The 7,520-nt window shown below is 45.9% G+C and overlaps 1 long non-coding RNA gene across 1 annotated transcript in view; it reads right to left on the bottom strand.

Annotated features, from left to right (window-relative positions):
- Positions 1-734: 734 nt before the first annotated feature.
- LOC128138491 (uncharacterized) overlaps positions 735-7,520 on the bottom strand; it is an 8,374-nt gene continuing 1,588 nt past the window's right edge. The window contains exons 4-5 of the long non-coding RNA XR_008234033.1: positions 4,109-4,225; positions 735-775 (exon numbers count right to left, since the gene is read on the bottom strand). This is a non-coding gene — a long non-coding RNA (uncharacterized LOC128138491). The remainder of the gene's footprint in view (positions 776-4,108; positions 4,226-7,520) is intronic.

Below are 7,520 nucleotides of genomic sequence, written 5' to 3' on the forward strand. Positions count from 1 at the left end.
GAACTAAAGAACAGGGATCTCCTTTTATTTTTTATTTCCTCCTATCTGAGGAAGGAGGTAAGTACCTAACTGCAGAAGATTTGTGCCCAAGACCCTGAACTGCCGGTGGCCTGTGCTGCCAGCCCAGAGGTGAGCAGTTGATTATTTAGGACAGATGGGATTCAGGCTTTCGCCTTTTACTTGCCCATTCCTCCTTTGTAACTTGCAGGCTTCTTTTTTGGATCTTTGATTTTCGCTGTGACGTCCAGGCGCTTGCTGCAGCCTGAGAGTCTTCTGGACAAAACGAGATGCATGTCTGGAGAGGCCACAGCCCAACCACTAACTGCCTACATCTCTACTAAGCAACATCGACAATAATTTTTTAGAAGGGGGTGGATCCAAACTAAAAAAATTGCACTATGCTCATAATTTTTACCTAACTTTTTAAGCATCTTTTGCTCCAAATATTTATATTCTGATTATAATCCAGTATTATTTCTCAGAAGTTATAGAGCACTTTTTTCACTTGAGTGCAATTTAGTTAGCTTATGTCCTAAAAATACTTCATTCCTGATGGCTAACAAAATGCACAGTGCAAAATGAGATACAGAATCTCCCTGTGCAATGCTAGGCACCTTGGGCAGTGGACCTCAGAAACAGGACAGAGAGTGCCTAAGCTTATCAGGGATGAACAGAAGAGGAAAAGGCATCTAAGCAGACCTACTCGAAGATCCAAGCGTGATCTTCAAACACAAACTTTCTTCTGCAACTGAATGTCTAAGACTGAATTTCCTTTCTGTTTTAAATAAATAAATAAATGAATGAATGAATGAATGAATGAATAAATAAATAAATAAATAAATAAGACTGTACTTGGCTTCAATAAGGACTAACAGCAGAGTTGTCAGAGACCTGATGAGGAACACAGGAGGCTGGGGTGTGATTCATCTGACTAAACGTGGATGTCTCTAATGTAGACGCCCATGGCCGAGCCAAACTTGGTCCCATTTTTAGGCAACACAGAGTTAAGTCAGTATAACCAGTGAGTTCAAGGGACTGTTTATCTTATCCTAAAGTAAATACTTATATATTTGGTCAGAAAGACCGCGCATTAGATTCACTGATTTTATTCACTATATCTCCTTTAAAATAAAACAGGACCTCATGCCAGTTGTGCAGGCAGAGACGATTACAACTGCATTACAGGTATACAGTTGAGGTCAGACAAATTACAGTCCACCTCTGCTCCATCCAGGTTGGCTCAAGACCGGGAATTTACATCTCCCTCACCTCCAAAACAGCTCCCGTAACCCCCAGAAGAGTGGAAATGACAGATTCACCTGTTAAAGCTCCTCCACTTCCTATTGACGTGCGGAAACAGACTCCACCATCAGTGAGATTGTAAAGTAGGTATGTTCATTCAGCGCTGGGCAGCAGGGCGTAGTCCCACCAAAGTCGTGCGCGCCTGACTCGGCAGTTCGCTTCAAGTTTATACAGTCAAGTGTTACATATTCACAATACGCCTATACATATGCATAGCCTGTCCCCGCTTCATATTAAAATGAGTTCCGAGAGGTCATTTCCATAGTCTCCTCTCAACTGCGCTTGCGCAGTGCCTCCTTAGGGTGGTCATCTGGTGGTCGCAGAGATGAAGATAGACGACTCCTCTTCGTCACTGCTAGTAACCTCTTTTCTTGCACAGGCTCAGTGGTTTCTTGGTATTCACCCAAGCCGCAAGACCAGTCTTGGCTGGCTCTTGGGGCCTGCTCCTGCTTCTTATCAGGAACTGTCTCTGCCTCATTGGCTGGTTCTTGGGGCCAGCTCTTCTTATCAAAGACTGTCTCTGCCTCAGCTAATTTCAACAATGTAAGCGCTAAACATCATCTTTCATCCCCCTTTATTATATCTACTGAGATTCTTTTGACTCCCCTTGTCTCACTATGAGCAATGACACCAGTCACTGGACCAGAGACAGAGAGCCAGTCCCCACCCACAGCCCACAGCTCCTGAAGGTCATCTCAGGAGATCTGCAGATTCCAACTTTACCTCTTCTCAAGCCCAAATGCCGAGGGATTTATGCCACACAGAGGAGCTCCAACAGGATCTACTGGCTGCGCTGGGTCCATCGACCCAACTGGGAGGGACCATTCAAAAACTGCCACAGGGACCCCGACATTCCGAAGCATGCGGGGCGGGCTGGGCTATGCAAATGACGGAGCCCCCAACAGTTGCTTCCACCCCACCAGACCTCACAGCACCGACTGCTACAAGACACCAAACCTTCGCGGGGTGATGCCCCTCCACGCTCAACTCGAGGACACAAGCTTTGAGGGTGGCATGGGCTTGAACCCGGACATGGCATCCTCGCTCCTGGAGGGTGAGACGGGCATGTTCATCTCCCTCCGAAAGAGGAGAAAATAACATCAGAAACTCTCAACCGGAAACAACAATAGCTTGAACTCGCTGAAACCTGACACAGAAGATGTTTCTATGAACTTCTCATCCTAGTTTTTAACAACCAAAACACTTTAGTACACTTTAGTAGTACGCTTTAGACAACCATGATTAATTGCAAGAAATCACACGAGATAATCCGAACACTACTTTAAAGACTGTTTAATATTTAAGCAAGCTGAAAAGAGATTTTGTCAGCCAGGAGTCCATCAGCAAGCACTTGAATCTTTAAGGGAACCAATTTTTGTAACACAAAATGGGTATTTTTAATCCTAAAACCATTTACTCTAAGCAGGGGAAGGTAACTCACTGTATACTAGCACTCAGCTATTCACACACACCTCCCCCCCTTTTTTAAAAGAAAAAACCAACAGCTTGCACTAAGCAGTATTTCAGATGGAAGGTAAATGTAGATAATCCTTCCAGAAATATAGGCAGTTCAAAGCAATTGTCCTCCTGTCCCAGAGAGCATCCCAAAAGAAGACTGAGCTCCCCAACAGGTCTTGCATGCCTGCAATCCCTCCCCAGGAAGCCTGTGAGAGACTGAATTGTTATCTTGAACCATTTGCCTCAAAGATTGTTAGGTGTGAGGGACTGGGCTGTCATCTCAAGGAACTGTGAACTGCTTATCTCCAGCCCTTTGTCTCTAAGATGGCCTGTTTAAGCAGGACACTCCTCTGTCCATAAGGACCATTACCAGGCCATTGAGGCATCCAGGGGAGAAAACGGGGGCTGGAGCTGATGTGGTGTCCATCATGCGAAGGTCATGTGATAGATGAAACCTGCAGTGCATGACATCATCGAAATATGCCCTATAAAAACCCGTAGAGACAAGCTGTGGCAGCCTTTTTTCACCACCAAAGAACTGAAGATTGAGGACCAACGGGACGCCGCTGGATCTGTGGTGGTGACCGTCCTTGCAACTCCCACCACCGACTGCTTGCCTGAGGACCAACGGGATGCCGCTGGATCCGTGGTGGTGACTATCCTAGCAATCCTATCCCGACTGCTTGCTTAATTTCTACCTTTTCTTCCATTCTATCCTATCGCCACCATTTTCCACTTTTGATAATAAAAGCTCTTTGGACTATACAGCATTTGACCTCGTTTCTGTCTTAATCTCGCTCTTGGGATCATATCGAAACCTTCCCTGACATTGGATCAGGACAAAGCCCAAAGAGAAATATGATGCTGTTGGAAAATCCCAGTCCTCAGCACTTGAATGGTTTCAGAGCAAAAATCTGGATGAGAACAGAAGCCCCATTTGAGGCTCAACAAAGCACAGCCTGGGAAAACCAAAGCCAGTAGATGAACTCAGAGCTTTTACAGAAGGCCTCTGCACAGCAGAAGCGTCCTCACTTCCAATACCCTGGATCTCCATCGCTGCCTCCCATCTCCCCGTGCTCTCCTCTTGCCCAGGCACCTTTCTCACCCATTCCATGACCTCCCAATGCCTCCATCTTTCTCTGTGTTTGTGTGGCAGATGTTACCTCGGAAGCATTGCCAGGTCACTTGCATCTCCTTCTCTTCTTCCTCTGCTGTCACACGACTGCTCCAGCTGCCTGATGCACTTTTGGACTTCCAAAGCCCTTTCGTCCTGCCTCCCTTCTGCTGTTAAATCCTGTTCCTGGAGGAGAAGTGACAACCGGTTGCTCTCCCCTCTGTGGCATCTTACCTGCATCTTCTGGAGCTGGACAGCTGGTGGGAACTGTTGCCATCAGCCCCGCCTGTGCTTGAAGTCTTCTCCTGGCACGGGCGCAGCTCTGGGTGTGCTTGGTGCATGCCATGCTTCCTGAAGGAGAACAGCAACAATCAAAGTGACTCCTGGGCAGTGTCCTGCTGGGAGAGCTGATTTGAAGTCACATTTACTGCAGGTCCTGAGGCTGGCTGGTCCAGGGGTGCTCCCTGTCCCCCAGCTCAGCCACAAGTCCCACATCTGGCTCCTTCAAGCAGTATTTTGGAAAGTCCGTTCCCAGCTGTGAGCGCCAGGCCAAGGGCACAGGGCACAAACAGCCCCCTCCCGCAAGGCCCCAGCCCCTAGCTGGCCTCTGTCCCCAAACTGCGAAGACTTCCAAACAGGGTCTCCCTGTAACTACCTTCAGTTTTAAGAAAAGAAACTGTCTGTATGCTCCCAGATTCAGTAGTCTAAGACTGTCAGAGGGTGATTTGGGATTCAATTCCACAACAAAAGAATATCCATTACAGAATCTCAGCCACCACCTCCATCATCGTCGTCACTGACCCACAAAAGCTGCCTTGTAAAAAATCTTGCAGCTAATTAAAATTACCCTCTCCCCCCCCCCCCAATCTTTGTTCTTCTCATACTCTCAGGCTACTGTGGGAACAATCATATAATTATTCTGTAATTACCACCAATCTGAAACCCCTCCAAAGCATTATTCCCTGACGTGACTGACAGCACTGTTGATAAGGGAGAACGATCACTAACCACACACCCACCTGTTTGTCCTTTTGCCTCTGTGACCGAGCACCTCCATGGATCTCTCCACCTGACAAGAAAAGACCGGCCCAGAAAAATATCTTACATTGGCTTGGCTCTAGAGTAAGCAAGGAATTTATCATAGTGATACAAACAAGTTTAAGAGAAAGCAGGATAGCGGAAGAAGCAGAAAATGTGATATGTCTCACCCACCTCTAATTTCAGAGGAAGTTCCAGGGGTAGGGTTTTGTGTTTGTCTCTGGGGTTTTTTTATCACTGCACAGCACAAGTGAAAAAACACACACCTACGTTTTATGTAGAACTGTAAACTACAAGAGTAAAACTATCCAGGCTATGCAATTACACTTCTTTCCAGGATACATTGGTCACTTTTACATTTCAGTGGAGAACTTTAGGTTAAAACCCCTAAATTCCGATATGAAAATAGCAAAACGTCATCTGTAAATCTTTGAAAAGAACAATACATTGAAAGAAAACTGTCATTTAACAGTTTATATGAACATGTTTCTGCCGCCAAAGGCTATAACGCTTTTGAGTATCTTTGCCATCTTCATCTTCTTTGTCTTCACTTTCTTCTGCTATTATAGCTACTGTCCCTCAACATAACATTAAACTGCTCAAGCACTCTTGCAAATTATATGAAATCCAAAATGCCTTACTGTCCTAGTTTTGGCTGGGATAGTTAAATTTCTTCACAGTAGTTTGTATGGGGCCATGTTTTGGATTTGTGCTGAAAACAGTGTTGCTAATACACTGATGTTTTAGTTACTGCTGAGCAGTGCTTACACAGCATCAAGGCCTTTTCTGCCCCTCACACCGCCCCACCAGCGAGTAGGTTGGAGATGCACAGAAAGTTGGGAGGGGACAAAGTTGGGACAGCTGACCCCAACTAACCAAAGGGATATTCCAGACCATATGACGTCATGCTCAGCAATAAAACTGGGGGGGAGGGCGGCAGGGGGGCCACTGCTCAGGGACTGGCTGAGCAATTGTTTCCAAGTGCATTGCTTGTTTTTCTTGCATTTTATTTTCCTCTCTCTGTGGGTTTTCTTTCTTTTCCTTACAATTTAAAAAAATAAAATTCTTTTCAATTATTAAACTGGTTTTATGTCAACCCACAAGTTTCTTTCTCACTTTTACCCTTCTGATTCTCAACCCCATCCCACCAGGTTTTGTTATTACCATCGTGTTAATGACACAATAGATCCTGCCAAACCTACAACCTGCAAAACCTGAAGACTAACTTATGCAACACACGTTCCAGAAATGACGATCAGCACAGAAAAGAAAAGCATTAAGTATCTATCTTGTTCTGTCCTTGCCAAAACTGCTGGGTGACCTGTCATCAGCCTCAGTGACTAACAGCAGGCAAGACTCTCTCATCTGGCTTAGCTCAGATGCAGCTCCTAGGAAAACAGCTATTTCAGAAAGTCATGCCTTGTTCTTTTGGGAAAGTGTTTCAAGGAAATGTTTTTAAAACTCTAGAATGGTAAGACTAAACATGGTAATCTCACTCCAAGTTCTAGCTCTCCCACACATTACCTTTTTTTTTTTTTCCCCTCTTTTCACCAAAAGGGTGGCACTTCTTTCTGAAGGCAAGGTGAGTTACATGGGGTACAGAGACAGCCCATGGAAAACTGAGAAATGAGTCTGTGACCACTTCCATCCCCATTCCTTGTTTGCACTCCCCTTGCACTCCAACACTCCTAGCACACTCCTTTCCTCGCCAGCAGTCAGGCCTTATGCAGTCTGCACAACATGTGCAAGAGGATGACTTTGCCAGATACTGCCCAAATAATCTCCTGCTTGAGTTCTGATCGGCTCAACTTTTCTGTCCTTACATGCAGTCTTGCCCCGTTCTGACCCACTCAGAAAGCTCCTACAAGGATCATCTCACTCACTGCCTTAATCACAACTAACAGCCTCCTTAACACCCTGAAGCTGTTTCTGTCACTTCTCACATACAGTTAACATGGCCTTTCATAACTTAGCCTCCTCCCTCATGTCATTTTCCCACCGAGTACCAAGACGACACCTCCCAATTACAGGCCCTGAGAGCAGTTTCCACTGACTGTCCCCTGCTACACACCAACAGGAACAGCACTGTCTTCTCCCATGGCCATCTCCATGCTCAGAAGGAGCTGTTCACACACCCCTGGCAGCTGGCCTTGCTGCCTGAAAATCCTTGCTGTGCTGCTCAAGGCCATGAAAACTGTTGTGCTGCAGCTGTACCCACTTCACTGTTCCTCATTCTGAGTGACACGGCCCATTTCTGTGTATTCCCACCTGCCCACAGCCATCTGGTGTTTTCAATCTGGTAAGCATTTTGGAAAAGCACTCTTTTTTTTTTTTTAATACCTGCTTTGACTTCACTACAGTACAGGCCCAGAGTCCATGACTATGGCTAGTAAAGTCCGAAGCAATACAGAATTGTGTAGGGATGAGTGGGATAAGTGCCCGTTAGTCATCTGGTAGTTGTTCGCAATTGACTCCAAGTCCTCCATACCTACCTACCTACCTACCAACCTCCTGACTCACTGGAAATGAGTCAGACTGCATCAGAAGTAACACTGTCTGACCTGGTCAGACATATTAGACCACAAATGGTGGTTTTGAGACAGAAAAC

This window comes from Harpia harpyja, unplaced genomic scaffold (assembly GCF_026419915.1).
Source record: "Harpia harpyja isolate bHarHar1 unplaced genomic scaffold, bHarHar1 primary haplotype scaffold_47a, whole genome shotgun sequence".
Lineage (NCBI taxonomy): Eukaryota > Metazoa > Chordata > Aves > Accipitriformes > Accipitridae > Harpia > Harpia harpyja.